A 25,751-nucleotide genomic window follows, 5' to 3' on the forward strand; every position below is an offset into this window, starting at 1 on the left:
TTTAATTCTATTGAAAATTTTTTCAAAATTTTAATTCTATAGAAAATTTTGTTAAAATTTTATTTCAATAGAAAATTTTGTTAATTTAATATATACTACGTATTAGAAGACGGTGTTAGGAGGTTTTAAAATACCTTGCTATCGGCAAGCGTTACCGCAACCCAAGTAATTCGATTTTGGATGGCAGTGTTCAGAAGAAGTTTCTACCCAATCCATGATGGAGGGTACATAAGCTTCGGCCTGGCCGAACTTACGGCCGTATATACTTGTTTCCTATTGCCTTTTTGCGAGAGTACAAAGCTATCGTGGATTTTCTCGCTCTTCTTCAATATTAAGCTTAATGTTCAGCTTCCTGTCTGGAATAACGCGAAGGTATTTTGCATACTCACCGAAGGGAATTTCAATACCATCTAAGGATAAGGGAGTTTTGCGATCTTTGCAGTACATGACTAATTCTGTCTTTGCAGGCTTTACTCCAAGATCCTTCTCTTTCGCCCATTTCTCAGTCAGCTGGAGGGCTCTCTGTATAACATCTCTGATTGTGGATGGGAATTTTCCCCGGACTGCTATGCCACCAGAAGTTTGTTTATAACAACATTCCAAAGAAGAGGTGATTGAACTCCTCCTTGGGGAGTGCCTCTGTTCACATACCTTTGTATGTTTGCTTGTCCTAGTGTAGCCAAAATACGTCTCCTCATTAGCAGTTCGTCTAGCAGCCTAAGTATACCTGTATCAACATTCAGAGTTGCCGGTTCATTTAATATCGAGCTCGGATGGACGTTATTGAATGCCCTCTCGATGTCTAGAAACGCCACGATTGTGTATTCCTTGACAGATAGTGAGCTTTCAATAAAGCTGACTAGTTCATGCAAAGCGGTCTCAGTAGACCTGCCCTTCGAGTATGCATGCTGTCGTTTCGAGAGCAAAATTGAATCGCCGCTAGTTCTAAGATAAATGTCTATTATCCTCTCCAGAGTCTTAAGTTGGAATGAGGATAAGCTGATTGGTCCTGCTTTAGGTATAGGTAAAGTTAAAGTGGCAGCCCGATTAAATTTCAGGCTCACTTAGACTATTCAGTCCACTCTGATAGCTTTAGGTATGAAAACGACTATTGTTTCCCTCCACTTTTCTGGAATATATGCTAAGTTTATACATCCTTTATATATCGCCGACAACTAGGGGATAATTTTGTGAGTCACTGCTTGTAACTCCGCCGGAGTAATTCCATCAGGTCCGGGGGATTTGAATGGTCCAAAGCTATTTAACGCCCATTTTATTCTAGATTCCGATACAATTTCCTCGATAGGAAATGAAAATGTGTATCCAATAGTACCTCCAGCGTCTCCTCACTGGACATTGTCCAATTGCCCTCCGATGTTTTAATGACACCTGGAGCGGAGTTAGTGGATGCTAGTACCTTCCGTAGTCTGGAAGCCTCGGACGTATTCTCAATACTGCTGCAGTAAACATTCCAAGAGTTATGCTGAGCCTTTCTCAGTTCTTGCTTGTATCCTTTCAGATTCTTCTTGTAAGCGTCCCAATCCTCAGGAGCTCTCGTGGACTTTACTTTGTTAAAGAGCTTCCTGCAAGATTTCCTCATATTACTTAACTCTGTAGACCACCATGGTGGTCGATTTTTCCCCCTTGGCTTCCCTCTTGGTCATGCAGCTTTCAGTGAGATGTTGAAGGCCTTAGTAATCCTCTCTACTGCGTGTTCGATATCTTGGACAGTGCTCATATTTGTGTCTGGTATTTCCGGTATCATCATATTGAACGATTCCCTATACCTATTCCAATCAGCAATCCTAACATTTGGCGGAAATATGGTCTTTGAAGTACAAGCAGCCAATCTGAAACTGATGTAGCGATGATCTGAGAAGCTATGTTCCCTCAAAACTTGTCACTCAGATATCTAATCATTCAGTTCCGGAGAGGGGAATATGACGTCCATCTCCCTTATTGCAAACTACCAGGTTAGTACGCAAAATAAATTCTATTAGCGACTCCCCCCTTGCATTAGTATCACTATTTCCCCAAATACTATGATATGCATTTGCATCGCATCCCATAATGAGTTTTGTCTTTGTTTTCAGTGACTCCTCAACTAAGGTCTTAACGGCACATGGAGGCATCTAGAAAAGGGTACGAAGGTGCGGACTTTCCATCGTTCTTACTTGTAAACAGTATGACCCAATTCAAAATAGTCTGTTCTGAAGTGCCGGATCCGCCCTATTTACGTTCGTTTTTATTAAGAAATCTTAAAATTTTTCCATTGAAATTAAATACCAATAAATCTTCATGGATTTTGAAGCATCAGTAGTTCATATATAGAAACACAAAAAAAATATGTAACAAAGTGTCATTTAACATATGGTTTAAACAATAGCAGTAACAAGTTGTTGTCACTATGAATTGAATTTTTTAATACTCCCCCCTTTCTGTGATATTACAAGCAAATCAATTTCTTGTGTATTTCTGGTCATATTTGTGTCTTTTGACCAACAATCTAAACACAGCGTCAGAAAAAAAACCAACACTACATGTTTTTTGGTCCATAAAAGTTGTGTATCATTGTGTTTTTATTTTGTGGTATTTATTGGAAATCTGTATACGATATTCGATGTTACATCTTCATTTTTTTTTTGTTTAATTAGGAATGATAAATGGTTTCATTTGATATTATAAATCACTTTTATAGCAGGTTTCTTCTTTTTTTCGGGGGCATAGACAACCACTCCAAAAAAGCAAATTTCTATCCTAAGATTTTGATCTTCCATATTTATGTGGATGCCAAAAGATATCATCTTTTGTTTAGAGTAACAGAAATATTTGTTGAGTTTATTTGAAAAAAAAAGTAGGACTTGATTTTGTGTTTCCACAAAGGGAGATGGAGAGAAAAAAAACTGGTGATGGACTTTGCTGCTGCCGTTTATAGTTTTGGGGAATTTCTTTGTTTTCCTTCTACCATCGCCGTTAATATCGACCTAATATTGTCTGGCGGTTTTATCAGTTGTTCGGTTTATTATAATAATTCGTGCTATGTCTTCTATCTCTACGCCAACACTACCATTTTTTTCTCAGAGTCTTATATTTAAATATTATAGCTATTTTAATGGTATAAAGACAAGCGATAAGCGTAAAGCTGTGAAGAAAATTGATTTGAAATTAATGCAGGAATTTGTAACACTGCTGTCATTGTTTAAAGCCTTGAAGGCATATGTTTTCTTTGTACTAGTCTAGAACCAAGGGTCACTATATGGTTTTTGGGTTAGCATAACCGATAGAAGTTGGGAGAAAATGTCACATCTAAGCTAAATGTAGCATCGTTTTGAGAGTTTTAGTTTATTTGTGTCTGTCAATGATTTATTATCATAAATTGACATGTTACTAACGAACCTTATTTTTCGGGAAGGTGAATAACATGTTAGCTGGTTTGTTGCTTAAGTCTTTTGTTTAATGTTACATTTATTAATGTCGATTATGAGATTTTAGATATAGTGTTATATATCATATTAGAAATGGAAATATATATTGAAATAGGTTTAGTTTAGGGTTTTTAAGTTTTTCACTAAAGTTTGGTGAAAAGAAATCTAAATGAATTGTCATAAAGTTTAAATGGATTCAGTTGAATTGTAATTGTATTAAATGAAAGTTATTTTTAATTTTCAATCCAATCAAAAGTTTTCTAATAAGAGATGCTAATTTCAATTTCATGATATTTCGATATATGGCACCTTTAAAAATGTTATTTTTGACACTTAACAATGTGAATCTATGTCATTACAAAAACTTGAACTGAGATAATACATGCTTCGTCAAAAAATTAAAATTTCAAAAATTCACTATAAAGATTCAATAAATTTTTGCAGTACACTAAAAAATGTATTATCCTGAACTGCTGTTGAAATTAAAAAAAAACGCTTGTGGAAATCTCAAAATGTGGATGAGAATATAGCTCAATTTTAGCAAGAGGTAGTTCATTCTGCCTATAAAACGGTTTACGGTATAATGTTAATACCCTAAATTTAATAAAAAACAAGTATATACGGCCGTAAGTTCGGCCAGGCCGAAGCTTATGTACCCTCCATCATGGATTGCGTAACACCATCCTCCTATCACAATGGACTGAATAGTCTAAGTGAGCCTGATACATCGGGCTGCCACATAACCTAACGTAACCTAACACCATCTTCTAAATTGTATATAAGTCCATACGTGGTATATATTAAATCAAAAAAGATCGATCCAATACGTATATAATTAAGTTTGACAAAGTAGACATAAAATTTTGACAAAATTTTCTACAGAAATAAAATTTTAACAAAATTTTCTATAGAAATAAAATGTTCACAAAATTTTCTATAGAAATAAACTTTTGACAAAATTTTCTATAGAAATAAAATCTTGTAGATTATTTTTGGCTCGAGTGGCAACCATGATTATGAACCGAATAAAATTTGAACAAAATTTTCTATAGAAATAAAATTTTGACAATGATGAAAATTTTATTATGAACCGAATAAAATTTTAACAAAAATTTCTCTAAAAATAAAATTTTGACAAAATTTTCTATAGAAATAAAATTTTGACAAAATTTTCCATAGAAATAAAATTTTGGTAGACTATTTTTGGCTCTAGTGGCAACCATGATTATGAACCGATATGGACCAATTTTTGTGTGATTGGATCATTTTGGTATGGTTGTTAGCGACCATATCTAACACCACGTTCCTAATTTGAACCGGATCGGATGAATTTTGCTCCTCCAAGATGCTCCGGAGGTCAAATCTGGAGAACGTTTTATATGGGGGCTATATATAATTATGAACCGATATGGACCTATTCTGGCACGCTTGTTAAAGATCATATACTAACACCATGTTCCAAATTACAATCGGATTGGATGAAATTTGCTTCTCTTGGAGACTTCGCAAGCCAAATTTGGGGATGGGTTTATATGGGGGCTTTATATAATTATGAACCGATGTGGACCAATTTTTGCATGGTTGTTAAAGATCATATACTAACACCATGTTCCAAATTACAATCGGATTGGATGAAATTTGCTTCTCTTGGAGACTTCGCAAGCCAAATCTGGGAATCGGTTTATATGGGCGCTATATATAATTATGGACCGATGTGGACCAATTTTTGCACGGTTATTAGAGACCATATACCAATACCATGTACCAAATTTCAGCCGGATCGGATGAAATTTTCTTCTCTTTGAGGCTCCGCAAGCCAAATCTGGGGATCGGTTTATATGGGGGCTATATATAATTATGGACCGATGTGGATCAATTTTTGCATGGTTGTTAGAGACCATATACCAACACTATGTACCAAATTTCAGCCGAATCGGATGAAATATGCTTCTGTTAGAGGCTCCAGAAGCCAAATCCCTTTATATGGGGGCTATACGTAAAAGTGGACCGATATCCCATTTTCAAAACCGTCCGACCTACATCGATAACAACTACTTGTGCCAAGTTTCAAGTCGATAGCTTGTTTCTTTCGGAAGTTAGCGTGATTTCAACAGACGGACGGACGGACATGCTTAGATCGACCAAGAATTTCACCACGACCCAGAATATATATACTTTATTGGGTCTTAGAGCAATATTTCGATGTGTTACAAACGGAATGACAAAGTTAATATAACCCCATCCTATGGTGGAGGGTATAAAAAATAAAGCCCATATTATAAACTTTCCTTTAATTAAAGAATCTTTGTTTAAACAAAAATTGTCTTTAATGTAAGTCCTAAATTTTAGGTTGGTTACTCGTTTATATTAAATCAATATTTTTTAGGGCATAACACAATGTGAAAGTATTAAATAGTTCATTCCCAGTATACTTAACACAAAGTAAATCAAATTGTTACTAAATACTATAAAAATGGCAAATATGAGTTTACTTCCCCCATACCTATTACATATCAATAAAACAGCTAAACTCCAAAAATATGATCACAAAAAGCGAGTGATACAAATTTCAATAGTCTGAAATTTTGGTCAACAATTGCTGCTTAATATGCAATACGTATGACATTTATAAAATCCATAATTGGTTCTACCGCTGTTACGCACCTGAATAAATTGCTGAAAATAATTGCGATTGAATGGTGCTTCATAACCAGACTGATCACAGTAGAGCAGTAAGGGGGACTAGTGTTGTTATAAATTGAGCATGCGTACAAGACAATACTATAATATAGATTGTTTCTATTTGGACATTTAGGTATCAATAAGTAAAGGAATAAAACCTTCCAATTGTTATCGTCTAATATGCAATAAAAAGTAAAATAGATTCATTAATCCGTTCGTAATGTTTCACAATTTAAGTTAGGCTTTTACGATATTTAGTTGATTGGGTAGATTTAGGCCCAATTTTGACAAAAATTTTTTATGGAAATAACCTTTTGACAAGATTTTTATAGAAATAAACTTTTTCTATAGAAATACAATTGTGACAACATTTTCTAGAGAAATAAAATTTGGAAAAAATTTTCAACAGAAATGAAATTTTGACAAAATTTTATATAGAAATAAACTTTTGACAAAATTTTCTATAGAAATAAAATTTTGACAAAATTTTCTATAGAAATAAAATTTTAACAAAATTTTCTACAAGAATAAAATTTTGATAAAAATTTCTATAAAAATAAAATTGTCAAAAAATTTTTTATAAAAATACAATTTTACATAGAAATAAAATTTTGATAAAGTTTTCCATAGAAATAAAGTTTAGACAAAATTTTCTATAGAAATAAATTTTGACAAAATTTTCTAGAGAAATAAAATTTGGAAAAAATTTTCTACAGAAATAAAATTTTGACAAAATTTTCTATAGAAATAAACTTTTGACAAAATTTTCTATAGAAATAAAATTTTGACAACATTTTCTATAGAAATAAAATTTTGACAAAGTTTTCCATAGAAATAAAGTTTAGACAAAATTTTCTATAGAAATAAATTTTGACAAAATTTTCTATAGAAATAAATTTTGACAAAATTTTCTATAGAAATAAAATTTTGACAACATTGTCTATAGAAATAAAATTTTGACAAAATTGTCTATAGAAATAAAATTTTGAGAAAATTTTCTATAGAAATTAAATTTTGAGAAAATTTTCTATAGAAATAAAATTTTGAAAAATTGTCTATAGAAAAATAAATTTTGACAAGAAGACCAAAATTTTGATAAAATTTTCTACAGAAATAAAATTTTGACAACATTTTCTATAGAAATAAAATTTTGACAAAATTTTCTATAGAAACAAAATCTTGACAAAATTGTCTATAGAAATAAAATGTTGACAAACTTGTCTATAGAAATAAAATTTTGAGAAAATTTTCTATAGACATTAAATTTTGAGAAAATTTTCTATAGAAATAAAATTTTGAAAAATTGTCTATAGAAATAAAATTTTGACAAGAAGACCAAAACTTTGACAAAATTTTCTATAGAACCAAAATTTTGACAAAATTTTCTATAGAAATAAAATTTTGACAAAATAAAAGAAATAAAATTTTGTCAAGATTCTCTAGAGAACTAAAAGTTGGACAAAATTGTCTGTAGAAATTAAATTTTGAGAAAATTTTCTATAGAAATAAAATTTTGAAAATTTTTTTTTAGAAATAAAATTGTGACAAACAAAATTTTGACAAAATTTTCTACAGAAATAAAATTTTTTTCTATAGAAGTAAAATCTAGACAAAATTTTCTTTTGAAATAAAATTTTTACAAAATGTTCTATAGAAATAAAATCTTGACAAAATTTTCTACAGAAATCAAATTTTGACAAAATTTTCTATAGAAATTAAATTTTGACAAAATTGAGCCTGCGCACAAGCCCATACTAAAATATAGATTGTCTCTATTTGGACATTTAGATATCAATAAGCAACGAATAAAACCCCCAAAATGTTATCCTCTAATCTGCTATAAAAAGTAAAATAGATTCATTACTGTGTTCGTAATGTTTCTCAATTTTAGGTAGGCTTTTAAGATATTTAGTTGATTGGGTAGATTTAGGCAAAATTTTCAACAAAAAAAATTATAGAAATAAAATTTTGACAAAATTTTTTATGGACATAAAATTTTGACAACAGTTTTATAGAAATAAACTTTTTCTATTGAAATAAAATTTTGACTAAATTTTCTAGAGAAATAAAATTTTGACAAAATTTTCCAGAGAAATAAAATTTGGCCAAATTTTTTTATAGAAATAAACTTTTGACAAAATTTTCTGCAGAAATAAAATTTTGACAACATTTTCTATAGAAATAAAATTTTGACAACATTTTCTAAGAAATAAAATTTTGGCATTTTCTATAGAAATAAAATTTTAACAAAATTTTCTACAGGAATAAAATTTTGATAAAAATTTCTATAAAACTAAAATTGTCAAAAAAATTTTTATAAAAGTACAATTTTACCAAAGTTTATATAGAAGTAAAATTTTGACGAAATTTTCTATAGAAATAAAATTTTGACTAAGTTTTCCATAGAAATAAAGTTTAGACAAAATTTTCTATAGAAATAAATTTTGACAAAATTTTCTATAGAAATAAATTTTGACAAAATTTTCTATAGAAATAAAATTTTGACAAAATTGTCTATAGAAATAAAATTTTGACAAAATGTCTATAGAAATAAAATTTTGAGAAAATTTTCTATAGAAATTAAATTTGAGAAAATTTTCTATAGAAATAAAATTTTGAAAAATTGTCTATAGAAATAAAATTTTGACAAGAAGACCAAAATATTGACAAAATTTTCTACAGAAATAAAATTTTGACAAAATTTTCTATAGAAATTAAATTTTAACAAAATTGAGCATGCGCACAAGCCCGTACTAAAATATAGATAACTCTGGCCGGAGTTAGTTCCATTCTTACTTGTCAATACCTCTTACTGGCCCCTTTAACTCTAAATCAAATATGCCTCTTGAAATAAAATTTTGACAAATTTTTCTATAGAAATAAAATCTTGACAAAATTTTCCATAGAAATAAAATCTTCACAAAATTGTCTATAGAAATAAAATTTTGAGAAAATTTTCTATAGAAATACAATTTTGGGAAAATTTTCTATAGAAATAAAATTTTAGGAAAATTTTCTATAGAAATACAATTTTGAGAAAATCTTTTATAGAAATAAAATTATATAAATAAATATACAATTTTCTATAGATATAGAATTTTCCCAAAATTTTCCAACCACCCCCACCCAATTTTGTTATTCAAAACCGTAGTGGAGGGCATTTTTAATTCCCTCTGGCCGGAGTTAGTTCCATTCTTACTTGTCAATACCTCTTACTGGCCCCTTTAACTCTAAATAAAATATGCCTCTTGAAATGTATATGGGCAAAATAATTTATAGACAATGCTTATGGTCAACACCTTTTGTTATGAAAACCAAATCATATGGAAAAGATTTATTCGCAGATAATTATTATAATGAAAATCATTTCAATAAAGGCTTACATATTTAACTCCTTACAAAACGGTACGGACTGTGGTGTGGTGAATGACCCGCATTGTTGGGACAACTTTATGGAAAATTATGGCAATGTGAGCTCATTTTTGATGACTACTGAGTGACTTCCATAAAGTTAATGACGATTGGTCACATACACATTTAACCCTAAATATGGTTGGCAATTATTACTGGTAATACACATTCATATCGCAACAATATAGCTCCAGCTACACATTTGGGGTTTGTGCGTTCGAGCTAACAAACAATGTGCTACCAAAAAACGAAATTAAAATACTAAAGCGTTACATTTTAAACAAAAATAAAACCTTATGAATATCGGCTTTTTGCGTCAAACCACAAAAAAAAATAAACGTGCAAAAAATTATTAATCAACTGTCATAGCTTCATGTCCATCAAATGTTCCTATTCAATCGTTTTAATCACAAATGTTTTTTTTTTGTCCGATTCTCCAATCGAATCCATCACTCACCTTTTGTGATTTTGGCCAGGAACATTGCTATTGAGTTGGCTACACTCGCTTTGATCCAATATTGTGGGTTTTGTTTGTTGTGGGTGTGCTAATAAATGTGATATTGTATAAAATTATTGTGTTATAATAATGTCGTTTTGGACATAAATCATATGACAAATATGACATTTATTTAATGTAAATTGGCTCATATAACTGTTAACTATTTATACCGTACACTAAGAAAAGAATACGTTGCGAAGGAATAGCGCCAAAGTGATTGTGTGATATTTGTTCATGAAAAGGTGTCTATAAGGCTTTTACTATGGCAAAATGGCATTAGTTCGACTTTTTACAAACAAAAATGTCTGTGAGACCTATTGGTTAAAATCCATTCCTGAGAAAAAAATGTGAAGTGAAGCTTTTTTTCAAAAAAAAAGTGTCTGTGAGTCTTTTTTTCTAAAAAAAAGTGTGCGTAACACTTATTTTCGGAAAAAGTTTCCACGAAACTTGCCTTCTTGGAAAAGTATGTACTAGACTTTTTTTGTTGAGAGTGTCGGTGAGGCTCATTGGCGATATCCAAAAAATGTGGCTGTGGGACTTTTACCATAAAAAAGGTCTTTAAAAGATACGTTTATAAGTGTCTATTAGATTTTGCCAGAAAAAATTTCGGAGTGTGCGTTTTTTCCTCGAAAAAAGTTGTGGGAGCGGGTGCTTTTTTTCAAAAAGTGTCTATGAGACTTTTTTACTAAAAAAACGTGTCAGTAACATTAATTTCCGGAATATTTTTCTGCGAGACTTGTGTCCAGAAAAAAGTGTGTACTGGACTTTTTTCTTGAGAGTGTCGGTGAGGTTCGCCGATGATTATTTTTCTAAAAAAAATCTACCTGTGGGACTTTTACCATAAAAAAGGTCAAATAATCTACGAGGTTTTTGGTGAAAACAAAATGGAGAGTGGTTTTCTCAAAAAAGAGTATGTGAATTTTTTTTTCTTTCTGGAAAACAACAAGTTTTTGTAAAAATTTTTCCCAAAAAAAAGTGGCTGTGAGAATCTTTTTGTACCAACTTCTAGCAGGATCAGATGAAATATGCTTATCCAGAAAACTCAAGCAGTAAAATCTGAGGATCAGTTTATATTGGGCTATATAATAGACCGATATGGACCAATTTCTGCTTGTTTGTTAGAGGCCATATACTAACTGCAGCGAAAGCCAAATTTAGGAATCGGTGTATATGGGGGCTCTATATGATTATAGGCCGATATTAACCAATCTTCGCATGAATTATAGAGACTATATAGTGACACCACGTAGCAAATTTCAACCGAATCGGATGAAATTTGCTCCTTCAAGAGGCTCTGGAGATCAAATTTGGGGATCGGTTTATATGGGGGAAATGTATAATTATGGACCGATATGGACCAAATTTTTTCATGATTGTTAGAGGCTATATGTTATACTAACGCTACGTGGCAAATTTCAAGCGGATTGGATGAAATTTGCTCATCCAAGAGGCTCGGAAAGTCAAATCTAGGGATCGGTTTATATGGGGGCTATACGTAAAAGTCGTTCGATGTGACCTATTTGCAATACCATCCGATCCACATCAATAACAACTACTTGCGCCAAGTTTCAAGTTGATAGCTTGTTTCGTTCGTAAGTTGGCGTGATTTTAACAGACGGACGAACGCATGAAACTTTTTATCTGAAATATTTGTCTCTGAGCTTTTAGTGGTTCTGTGTGAGTTTTACCAAAAAAAGTATATGTGAAACGTTATTCTAAAAAATGTCTGAGACTTTTTGAAGATAGAAAGACTGTGAGTCCCTTTTTCCTAAAAAAATCCGGTAAAACTTCTGGTAAAAAGTGATTGTGAGACTTTTACTGAAGAAAAGTATCAACGACATGTTTATCCTCCAAAGGTGTCTGTCATATCACTTTGAGTCATTTTGTTGCTTTAAGTATCTGGTAGACTTTTTTCCCAAAACAGGTGTTTGTAAGATTTCTTTCTAAAAAATGTCAGAGAGATTTTTTTCTAAAAAATGTTTTTGCGAGAGTTTTCCAAACAAATATCTGAAAGTCCTTATTCCCAGAAAAGAGTTGAGTGACATTTTTATATCCAAAAGAAAATCCTAAAAAAGTCTGTGTTAGTGTTTTCATGTGGAACTTTATTCTCAAAACAAAGTGACTGTGAAAAAAGTCTGTGGCAATTTTTACCTTAAGAAGTGTCTATGGTTCTCATTATCTGTTAGAATTTTTCGTGAAAAAACTTTCTGTTAACTTTTATCCTAAAAATATTTTTTGTGACTCTTTATCCTAAAAAAAAATGTCGGTTGAAAAGTGTCTGAAAAGTTCTGAAAAAATAATTACCTTATAAAAAGTGAATGAGAGACCTTTCCTAAAGAAAAGTGTCTGGGACAAGTTTTGTCCTGCGAAAGTGTCTATGAGACTATTTTTACTAAAAACGTCTCGGTGGCGCATTTGGTTGCGACACTTTTTGTTTTCCAGAAAAGTTGTCTGCAAGATTTTACTAAAAACATCTGTGACACTTTTTCTTAAAAAAGTGTCTGCAAGAGTGTTTTCCCAAAAAAAGTCTTTATTCCAAAGTGCCTGTAACAATTTTTTTTTTGACTGTGGTTTTAATTATCTGTGAGACTTTTTCCTGCTAAAATTGCTGTTAGTCTTCCTGTAAAATTTGTTAACTTCAAAATGCGACCGTTAACTTTTCTTGAAGAGTATTTGGGAGACGTTTCGTCCTGTTCCAAAACAGGTATCTGTAAGATTTTTTCTAAAAAATGTCGGTGAGACTGTTTTCTAAAAAAGTTTCTGCGAGAATGTTTTCCAAAAAAATGTCTGACTTCATTCCCAGAAAAAAATTCAGTGAGTTTTTTTTTCAAAAAAGTCTATGCGAGTGTTTCATAAAAAAGTACATGTGGAACTTTTCCCAAATTCCCAAATCAAGGTATTTATGACAATTTTTCCTTAAGAAATGTTGATGGTTTAAATTATCTCTTAAACTTTTTCTCTCAGTCTTTAGCCTAAAAAGATTTTTTGTAACTCTTTATCCTAAAAAAATGTCTGTGAGGCTTTTTTTCTAAAAAAATGTCCGTAACACTTTATCGTAAAACAAGTTTCTGTGAATTTATCCTTTAAAAAATATTTGTGAAATTTTTCAAGAAAAAAGTATCTGTGATTTTTATACCCTCCACCATAGGATTGGGGTATATTAACTTTGTCATTCCGTTTGTAACACATCGAAATATTGCTCTAAGACCCCATAAAGTATATATATTCTGGGTCGTGGTGAAATTCTGAGTCGATCTGAGCATGTCCGTCCGTCCGTCCGTCTGTTGAAATCACGCTAACTTCCGAACGAAACAAGCTATCGACTTGAAACTTGGCACAAGTAGTTATTATTGATGTAGGTCGGATGGTATTGAAAATGGGCCATATCGGTCCTCTTTTACGTATAGCCCCCATATAAACGGACCCCCAAATTTGGCTTGCAGGCCTTCTAAGAGGAGCAAATTTCATCCGATCCGGCTGAAATTTGGTACAAGGTGTTAGTATATGATCTCTAATAACCATGCAAAAATTGGTCCACATCGGTCCATAATTATATATAGCCCCCATATAAACCGATCCCCAGATTTGGCTTGCAAAGCCTCTAAGAGAAGAAAAATTCCTCCGATCCGGCTGAACTTTGGTACATGATGTTAGTATATGGTCTCTAACAACTATACAAAAATTGGTCCACATCGGTCAATAATTAAATATTGCCCCCATATAAACCGATACCCCGATTTGGCTTGCGGAGCCTCTAAGAGATGCAAATTTCATCCGATTCGGTTGAAATTTGGTACGTGATGTTAGTACATGACATTTAACAACCATGCCAAAAGTGATCCATATCAGTCCATAATCATATATATCCCCCATATAAACCGATCCCGTGCAAAAGTCCATATTGATTCGTAATTATTTCGTAAGTATTTGTGTGATTCGTAATTATATACCTATACATACCTTTTTTGTCTAATATGTAACACGTATGGACTAACTCACAATTTAGAAAACGATGTTAAGAAGTTTTAAGATACCACAACCCAATTAATTCGATTGTGGATGACAGTCTTTCGTAGAAGTTTCTACGCAATCCATGGTGGAGGGTACATAAGATTCGGCCTGGCCGAACTTACGGCCATATACTTGTTGTTTTTACGGGTATGTACTTGTTGTTTTTTCTTTTTAAGCTAAGTACCATTCGTATGGTCCAAAATCACATAGTAGTGAAAATGTAAATTTTCACTAAATTCACCTCACTAAGAGAGAAACTTTTGTTTCTAGAAAAATGAGATTGTGAGTTTTTTTGCTGAAGAAAGTGTCTAAGAGACATTTTTCTTGGAAAAGGATATATATTTTCCTGAAAAAGTGAATGTTACTATTTACTAAAAACAATATCATAATCCCCGCACTATTATTTAGGAAAACATTCGCAGAGACATTGTTTTTAGTAAATAGTAACATTCACATTTTTCAGGAAAATATATTCTTGTGAGACATTATATTGTTGACATTTTTTTCCAGAAAAAAGCAAAATGAATCTGTGAGATTATTAAAATTGCCACCAAAATATTAAGTTAGTGTATATGGAGTCCATGTTACGCTAAAGTCGCACGAGGCAAGTATTTGACAAATATCAAAAAAAAAAAAAAATTAGTAGCCACTCTAAAAATAGAAAACATTTTTAGGTCATGCTGGACATATTGCATCAGGACAAGAATATTTTCCAAAAATGGTAACCAGGTATTTTGAACATTTTCCTGTTTGTACTTTTAAGTATCTTTCAGAATTTTTCGTGGAAAAATATCTGTTTATTAATATTTTTCAAGAAAACCGTGGCTGTGATACAGTTTAAAAAAAGGTATTTGCGAGGCTGTTGTTGAAATCAAAATGGTTCCGGAAAATTTTTCTGTATGACATTTTCCTTAAATCATTGTCTATGAAACTTGTTACCGGAAAATAATTATTTGCGATATTTTTCTACCTAAAAAGTGTCTGTTAGATTTTTTGCGACATCGATCTTAAAATCTCTAGCTTTGTTCATGCCTTATCTATTTCTAGTCGATTTTTGAATGAATCGTCTAAATCCGCTATTAATTTTATACCTCAACATTTGATTAGATTTGATCTCAATACAATTTCTCATGTTTCATCCGCCCTCATACGGAATTGTATACATTCGAGCAAACGAAATGATTTATGCGATGACTTATGATTTTAATAACCTCAAACAAGGGTCGGACATGCGTGGGAATTCATGAAAATAATAATGTTTTGTTACATACCTGACCACAAATGTACCACATTTCTGGTGAATGATAAAATAATGAATTAAATTAAAATGGACAAAATGGAAGAAAGCTATGCCATCGCAGATAGAGAAGCAAAATCGAAAACAACCATAAGAGACAAATATGAATTTTATTTATTTATGAATTGCAATGAAGTTCAATTATCCTTTAGTCAATATTCTAGAAGCTTATAAGTGCAGTCTACATATGTTAAGTCAGACAAAACCTATACTATAATACCCTGTACTACTTCATAGACCATTACCAATCTTCTATTTTGTCTTATAAAACAGATACTATTAGCATTCAAATTGTGACACAGGGCATTTCTCGATGATATCCCCAAAACCCGATATTTTATATATACATTTGTATAGTCCGATTAATGGGAGATATATCTCAGCATATAAATAACAAGTATATACGGCCGTAAGTTCGGCCAGGCCGAAGCTTATGTAGCCTCCACCATGGATTGCGTAGAAACTTCTACTGAAGACTGTCATCCACAATCGAATTACTTGGGTTGTGGTATCTTAAAACTTCTTAACATCGTTATCCAAATTGTTAGTTAGTCCATACGTGGTATATATTAAACTAAATAAGGCCGATTAAATATGTATATGATAAAGTTTAAAGTTTCTATAGAAATAAAATTTTGACAAAATAAAATTTTGACAACATTTTCTATAGAAGTACAATTTGGAAAACAAATTCTATAGAAATAAAATTTGGAAAAAATTTTCTATAGAAATAAAATTTTAACAAAATTTTCTATAGAAATAAAATTTTGACAAAATTTTCTATAGAAATAAAATTTTGACAAAATTTTCTATAGAAATAACATTTTGACAATGTTTTCTATAAAAATAAAATTTTGGTAGATTATTTTTGGCTCGAGTGGCAACCATGATTATGAACCGATATGGACCAATTTTTGTGTGATTGGAGATCGGCTATATATAACTTTAGACCGATATGGACCAATTTTGGCATGGTTATTAGAGGCCTTATACTAACACCATGTTGCAAATTTGAACCGGATCGGATGAATTTTGCTCCTCCAAGAGACTTCGGAGATCAAATCTGGGGATCGATTTATATGGGGGCTATATATAATTATGGGCCAATATGGACCAATTTTTGCATGGTTGTTAGAGACCATATACTAACACCATGTACCAAATTTCAATCGGATCGGATGACTTTGGCTCCTCTAAGAGGCTCCGGAGGTCAAATCGGGGGATCGGTTTATATGGAGGCTATATATAATTATGGACCGATAAGGACCAATTTTTGCATGGTTTTTAGAGACCATATACTAACACCATGTACTAAATTTCAGCCGGATCGGATGAAATTTGCTTCTCTTAGAGCAATCGCAAGCCAAATTTGAGGGTCCGTTTATATGGGGGCTATACGTAAAAGTGGACCGATATATCCCATTTGCAATACCATCCGACCTACATCAATAGCAACTACTTTTGCCAAGTTTCAAGTCGATAGCTTGTTTCGTTCGGAAGTTAGCGTGATTTCAACAGACGGACGGACGGACGGACATGCTCAGATCGACTCAGAATTTCACCACGACCCAGAATATATATATACTTTATGGGGTCTTAGAGCAATATTTCGATGTGTTACAAACGAAATGACAAAGTTAATATACCCCCATCCTATGGTGGAGGGTATAAAAAATCTGTATTTAAGCCAGACATGCTTATCGTAGTACCACCGGTATTGGTGGCCTCAAACACTGTTTAATTCCAAACTGTCTTTTTACAGTATCCTCAAAAATTTCAACAATAAAATCAAAATTATTACATGTCTCATCCTACGGCGCAGGGAAAAGAAAAATATAATAGAACAAAAATGCTTTTAAGATTTGGAGCTAATTTTGTATAGAGCCTTAATGGCAATTGAGGCCTGTGCAACAGCAAAACATACAAGAAAGCAGACAAATGCCTTGCAATGAACAAAACGATCCATCATCTTTATTTAATAATTGATGTTAAAATGTTGAAAAATCAGTTTCACAATCTGAGCCCATATGTTTGCTGGCAGGATGGCCATATTACGAATTTTCTCCCTCTTTCATAAAAGTGTGTATATGAAATGGGCTTTTTGCACCTTTCGATCGTTGGTGATTTTTTGCTTTTTCAAATGAAGCGCAAAAATATCAAAAAAAAAAGGAACAGAAACGACAACACGCTCAGGTCATGCAACAAAAAATGATTGACACAGATGCCTGTTCAACACCAAAATTCAAGCGGGTAAGTGTGAAATATCTTTCATACATTTGATAGGGTTGCCAAATCGTGCAATTTTTTATTTATTTATTTATTTTTAATTATTTAAACAAGTATATACGGCCGTAAGTTCGTCCAGGACGAATCTTATGTATCCTCCACCATGGATTGCGTAGAAACTTCTATTAATGACGGTAATCCATAATTAAATTACTTGGGTTGCGGCCGATGGCAAGGCATCTTAACATCATCTTCTAAATTGTAAGTTAGTCCATGCGGGATATATAGTAGTTCTTGACCGGTATATATAGGGAAGAAATAATTACGAACCGATATGAACTTTTGTGCTGTTATTATAGAGCCAGAATTGAAATATGAAGGTCGCTTTATATGTGGGCTATATACAATTATGAACACGTATCTACCAAAAATGGCAGATTTTGTACTAATTTTGGTGTTTTGGAAGATTTTGCAAAATATTCCTCTCCGACTATGAAGTGCTTCATAAATTTTTTTATAGAAATAAAATTTTGAGAAAATTTTCTACAGAAATAAAATTCTGTCAAAATTTTCTACAGAAATAAAATTCTGACAAAATTTTCTATAGAAATAAAATTTTGACAAAATTTCGTAAAGAAATAAAATGTTGACAACATTTTCTATAGAAATAAAATTTTGACAAAATTTTCTATAGAAATATAAAATCTTGACAACATTTTCTATGGCAAGAAAATTTTGGTATATTATTTTTGGCTCGAGTGATTTTTCTGTGATTGGGAATCGGTTTATTTGGGGGCTATATATAATATAGATCGATACGGACCAATTTTGGCATGGTTGTTATCGGCCATACACTAGCGAAATGTACCACATTTCAATCGAATCGGATGAATTTTGCTCCTCCAAGAGTTTCCGGAGGCCAAATATGGGGACTATATATAATTATGAACCCATGGAGACCAATTTTTGCATGGTTGTTAGAGACAATATACCAATATCATGTACCAAATTTCAGGCTGAGCGGATGAAATTTGCTTCTCTTTGAAGCTCCACAAGCCAAATCTGGGGATCGTTTATATGGGGGCTATATATAATTATGGACCGATGTGGAGCAATTTTTGCATGGTTACTAGAGACCATATACCAGCACCATTTACCAAATTTCAGCCAGATCGGATGAAATATGCTTTTCTTAGAGGCTCCGCAAGCCAAATCTGTGGACCCGTTAATATGGGGGCTATAAGTAAAAGTGAACCGATTTGGCCCATTTACAATACCATCCGATCTACATCAATAGCAACTACTTGTGCCAAGTTTCAAGTCGATATCTTTCTTCGTTCGGAAGTTAGCGTGATTTCAACAGACGGACGAACGGACGGACATGCTCAGATCGACTCAGAATATCACAACCACCCAGAATATATATACTTTATGGGGTCTTAAAGGGTGATACGGTCAAAATTTGGCCAATATAAACTTGACGTATTTCTTTCAATTTTGCATTTAAAAAACCTGAACACCCCTCATTTTGAAGGTGTGTGTGTGTAGAATGTTGCTCCTATTTTGATTTTGGAATTCACTCTTCAGTTGTCAAAATGCCGTCCAAGCAAGAAGAGCAGCGTATCAAAATTTTGCTCGCGCATCGCGAAAATCCGAGCTACTCGCACGCAAAGCTGGCAAAATCGCCAAATCAAACGTTACAAATGTAATTAAAGTGTTTGGGGAACGTTTGTCTACAGCCAGGAAGTCTGGATCGGGGGGAAATCGAAAACCGGAAGTCGCTGAGACGACAAAGAGAGTTGCCGGTAGTTTCAAGCGAAACCCTAACCTCTCTCTCCGAGATGCCGCAAATAAGCTGGGTGTATCGTCTACAACCGTGCGTCGAGCCAAAAAACGAGCCGGACTATCGACTTACAAGAAGGTAGTGACTCCAAATCGCGATGAGAAACAAAATTCGACGGTCAAAGCGCGATACCGGAGGCTGTACACGACGATGCTGACGAAGTTTGACTGCGTGGTAATGGACGACGAAACCTACGTAAAAGCCGACTACAAGCAGCTTCCGGGACAGGAAATTTATACGGCAAAAGGAAGGGGAAAGGTAGCAGATATTTCAAGCACATAAAACTGTCAAAGTTCGCAAAGAAATATCTGGTTTGGCAAGCCATCTATACCTGTGGCTTGAAAATCAGCATTTTCATAGCTTCCGGGACTGTCAACCAAGAAATTTACGTGAAAGAGTGTTTGAATAAACGTCTGCTGCCTTTCCTGAAGAAACACGGTTGTTCCGTACTGTTTTGGCCGGATTTGGCATCTTGCCATTACGGTAAAAAGGCCATGGAGTGGTACGCCGCCAACAACGTGCAGGTGGTTCCCAAGGACAAGAACCATCCCAACAAGCCAGAGCTCCGCCCAACTGAGAAATACTGGGCTACTGTCAATCGGAACCTAAAGAAGACCAAAAAAACTGCTAAGAACGAGCAGCAGTTCAAGGCAAACTGGCTTTCTGCGGCGAAGAAGGTGGACAAGGTGGCTGTACAAAATCTGATGGCAGGTGTCAAGCGTGAGGCCCGACAATTCGGTTTTGGAAAAGCGAAAGCCTAACTGAATATTTTTCCTGAATTTTATACTAATTGAACTTGGAAAAGAAATTTAATTTGATTTTTTAAATAAACGATTTCACCGATTTACACTCGTTTTCCCTTGACCAAATTTTGACCGTATCACCCTTTAGAGCAATATTTCGATGTGTTACAAACGGAATGACAAAGTTAATATAACATTTTTTGCTTAGTTGTCGAAATCCAATTCTCACAGTTGAGGTGAATTATCCTCCATATGATTAAATTTTTGTGTTTTGTTGTTCTTTCGAAAATCTTAGTTGGCAACTCTATCTTAAGACTTCATAACGATGAATTAAAAGACTTAAGACACAAGCGCTTATTGTGTTGCCTTGGATTCTTTTGAGATGTTTGCTGTTACAAATGTTGTCAATTTAAAGTAATTTCCGCCTTTGATTACGTCGACATTCCATTTTATTTGATATTTCAGTCCCATATAGCATCACAATGTACTGATGGTCTCTTAGGGCCAGGCAGCTTTGGCATCAAAACAAAAAGAATGGTCATCATCTATAAAAGCAAGGATATGTTAGTAAAAAAGTGTGTGTGTGTGTGAGAGAGAGAGAGTCGGGTGCTACATACTCATAAAATGTGTGTTTGAAAACTGTGTTGTTTGAATGGCAAATAAGATTCGCCATTACTATCCCCTCTATCACTACAGGCACTTAACAAATTGTAGACCTAGATGCTTTTCGTGTCGTTGTCATCGTTCTCATTGTTGATGGAGTTTGTTACTCGCATTGTTATAAATTGGCTCAAGTGTATGCTTATCATTTCAACAGCACTACAAAACGATCAATCAAATATCATTGATTGAACGAAAAGAATTGCTGTCGGCCTCATATCGTTTCCCATTTCCTTTTCTCCTTTCCGATTCTGTTGTTTTTTTGTTCAGTTTGTTGAACAAAACAACTACAGCAACAACAACAATTTACAGAATATTGAGATAACGTTGAAGGGTTTTATAATGTTCAACATTTGTATTTGGAGATCTCTTCTCATGTTTCTTTGAACTTTTCGTTACCTTTCAATGGTAAAAATTCTTTTAAAGAAAAATGTTTTACACATCCGAAAAATAGGTTAAACATGGATATATTTAATGGATTTTTTGAGAGTAATGGACCACACAAAAAGTGTTAATACAGACACGATCAACGATGGAGAAATAGAAAAACTTGTAAAGTTTACTTTACCAAAAATTAATTCCATTAAAAATTTTTGAAAAGAAACACTGAAGATCACAGTCCGATATCTGGGAAATATAGAACAATTAATAATTTTATGTTATTTGAGACCAAGTAAATATTCAAAGCCAATGATGCTGTGCGCCAACTGATATTCCAAGATCGTGGTGTGACCTATTGTGAGATGGAGATAACCTGGAACCAGCATTCATTCAATATTGCATGAACATTTGACCGTCAAAAAAATTGGTTCGCGGTGGATCCCACAAAATTTGTCAATCGTTTAAAAAGGATAGAATGGATTGGTCGAAGGAAATACTCCAAAAATACGATAGCGGTGCTTTAAAACACGTCCAGGACATAGTGACAGGTGATCTACAGGTGGATCTACGCGTATGAGCTCGAAAGTAAACACTAGTGGACTGTATGGGTGTTTCAAGATGAGCCAAATCGAACGAGATTTGCTCGCGTACGAAGCACTTCCAAGCAAATTATCGCCAAACAATCTATTTGATGGGTCATCCACCGCATAGTCTTGACTTGGTACACTCATAAAAAAAATTTAACTTGGATCCAAAGATTTTGACCTTCTCTTAAGGATTTTGGTATTGATTCCGAGCCAAAGATGCGGCTTCTTTAAAATAAAGACATTTTTATCGACCTATCTGGCCTTAAATCTAGAATCAAAAAATTAAAATTAGTATTCAGATCTCATTTATCGAATTGTCATTTTTTTTTCTAGGAATATTAATAAAGCTATTCACGTAAAAACAAATGCCAGATTAAAAATCCAGATACCTCAAAGTAAAAATGTTTTCTTAATTCCAAAAAAAAACTTTAAACAAAAGATACTAAATCCTCAAAATAAGTCTTAGTCTATATTTGAAGGTTTTTTATCTTAAATCTAAAGATTCAATATTTCAGTTAATTTAAGGACGATTTCTTTAAAATAAAAATGTCTTTCTTTATTTTAAGGAAAATTTTCCTTAGTTCAAAGACATGCGACTTTAGCGGAGGGATGCAAATTAACAAAATTTGCGCCCTAAATTTAATGAAAAAAATTTTGAAGTAATGATTATAAACTTTGTTTTAAGTAAAATTTCATTACTTCAAAGAAATTTGTCCTTAATAGTTTGTAAATGGCGCATCCTAAAATTTAGGTTTCATAATCTTTAATAACACGTTAATATTTTTTCCAGTGTACCGAATGACTTCCTTTTATTCCGGTTGATACTTTAAGAATGCATGTTTTGGAGTGCGACTTTCGAAGATTAATATTTGTTTTTGTTCTCTAATCCCGATATACGAAAGACAGCCATCGAAAACCATTCTTAGTTGACGTGTGCTAAGTGCGATTTTGCTAAGTCCTGTTGGAATTTCCATGGTCTGTGGCCAAAATATTTTTCTGACCAGGACTTCCTTGCAGCCCTTCTCGATAATATTCGGCATTTATTTGTTTTTGTTCCATAATATCAAAATAAACAAGTACATACGGCCGTAAGTTCGGCCAGGCCGAAGCTTATTTACCCTCCATCATGGATTTCGTAGAAACTTCTTCTAAACACTGCCATCCACAATCGAATTACTTAACTAACACCATCTTCTAAATTGTATGTAAGTCCATACGTGGTATATATTAAATCAAAAAAGATGGAGCCAATACTTATATAATTCAATTTGACAAAGTAGACATAACATTTTGACAAAATTTTCTACAGAAATAAAATTTTAACAAAATTTCCTATAGAAATACAATTTTCACAAAATTTTCTATAGAAATAAAAATTTTGACAAAATTTTCTATAGAAAGAAAATGTTGACAAACATTTTTACAGAAATAAAATTTTAACAAAATATTCTATAGAAATAAACTTTTGACAAAATATTCTATAGAAATAAACTTTTGACAAAATATTCTATAGAAATAAAATCTTGGTAGATTATTTTTGGCTCGAGTGGCAACCATGATTATGAACCGAATAAAATTTGAACAAAATTTTCTATAGAAATAAAATTTTGACAAAATTTTCTATAGAAATAAAATTTTGACAAAATTTTCTATAGAAATAAAATTTTGACAATGATGAAAATTTTATTATGAACCGAATAAAATTTTAACAAAATTTTCTCTAGAAATAAAATTTTGACAAAATTTTCTATAGAAATAAAATTTTGGTAGATTATTTTTGGCTCTAGTGGCAACCATGATTATGAACCGATATGGACCAATTTTTGTGTGATTGGACCAATTTTGGTATGGTTGTTAGCGACCACGTTCCTAATTTGAACCGGATCGGATGAATTTTGCTCCTCCAAGAGGCTCCGGAGGTCAAATCTGGAGAACGTTTTATATGGGGGCTATATATAATTATGGACCGATGTAGACCAATTTTTGCATGGTTGTTAGAGACCATATACCAATACCATGTACCAAATTTCAGGCGGATCGGATGAAATTTGCTTCTCTTTGAGGCTCCGCAACCCAAATCTGAGGATCGGTTTATATGGGCGCTATATATAATTATGGACCGATGTAGACCAATTTTTGCATGGTTGTTAGAGACCATATACCAATACCATGTACCAAATTTCAGCCGGATCGGATGCAATTTGCTTCTCTTTGAGGCTTCGCAAGCCAAATCTGGAGATCGGTTTATATGGGATCTATATATAATTATGGACCGATGTGGACCAATTTTTGCATGGTTGTTAGAGACCATATACTAACACCACATACCAAATTTCAGCCGGATCGGATGAAATATGCTTCTGTTAGAGGCTCCACAAGCCAAATCTGGGGGACCCTTTATATGGGGGCTATACGTAAAAGTGGACCGATATGGTCCATTTTCAATACCATCCGACCTACATCGATAACAACTACTTGTGCCAAGTTTCAAGTCGATAGCTTGTTTCGTTCGGAAGTTAGCGTGATTTCAACAGACGGACGGACGGACGGACGGACATGCTTAGATCGGCTCAGAATTTCACCACGACCCAGAATATATATACTATATGGGGTCTTAGAGCAATATTTCGATGTGTTACAAACGGAATGACAAAGTTAATATACCCCCATCCTATGATGGAGGGTATAAAAAGGGTACGACGATGAAACTTAGAAAATCAATAATTTCTTTTAGTTCATGAAAATAAGAAGAAGTCAAATCGGGGGTTTGAACTATATATGTTCCAAAACATACATCAATATATACCATATTCGATACACCCATTTCTAAAATTTTCTATAGAAATAAAATTTTGACAAAATTATCTATAAAAATAACATTTTGATAAAATTTTCTACAGAAATAAAATATTGACAAAATTTTCTATAGAAATAAAATTTTAACAAAATTTTCTATAGAAATAAAATTTTAACAAAATTTTCTATAGAAATAAAATTTTGACAAAATTATCTATAGAAATAAAATTTTGATAAAATTTTCTATAGAAATAAAAATTTGACAAAATTTTCTATAGAAATAAAATTTTGACAAAATTTTCTATAGAAATATAATTTTGGTAGATTCTTTTTGGAGATATGGACTAATTTTTGCATGGCTGTTAGCGGCTATATACTAGCGCAATAAACCAAATTTAAAACGAATCGGATGAATTTTGCTCCTCCAAAAGGTTCCGGAAGTCAAATATGGGGATCGATTTATATGGGGGCTATACATAATTATAGACCGATAAGGACCAATTTTTGCATGGTTGTTAGATACCATATACTAACACCACGTACCAAATTTCAACCGGACCGGGTTAAATTTGCTCCTCCAAGAGGCTCCGGAGGCCAAATCTGGGGATCGGTTTATATGGGGGCTATATGTAATTATGGACCTATATGGACCAATTTTTGCTTGATTGTTAGAGACCATATACTGAAACCACGTACCAATTTCAACTGGATCGGATGAACTTTGTTCCTCTAAGAGGCTCCGGAAGTCAAATCTGGGGATCGGTTTATATAGGGGATATACATAATTATGGACCGATATAGACCAATTTTTGCATGGTTGTTATAGCTCATATACTAACACCACATACCAAATATCAAGCGGATCGGATGAATTTTGCTCCTCCAAGAGGCTCCGGAGGTAAAATCTGGGGATCGGTTTATATGGGGGCTATATATAATTATGGACCTATATGGACCAATTTTTGCATGGTTGTTAAAGACCATATACTAACACCACATACCAAATTTAAACCTGGAGATCGGTTTATAAGGGGGCTATATATATTTATGGACCTATATGGTCCAATTTTTGCATGGTTGTTATAGACCATATACTAACACCACATACCAAATTTCAAGCGGATCGGTTGAAAATTGCTTCTCTTAGAGGATTCGCAAGCCAAATTTGGGGGTCCGTTTATATGGGGGCT

The sequence above is a fragment of the Haematobia irritans genome, chromosome 4 (genome assembly GCF_050003625.1).
Source record: "Haematobia irritans isolate KBUSLIRL chromosome 4, ASM5000362v1, whole genome shotgun sequence".
Lineage (NCBI taxonomy): Eukaryota > Metazoa > Arthropoda > Insecta > Diptera > Muscidae > Haematobia > Haematobia irritans.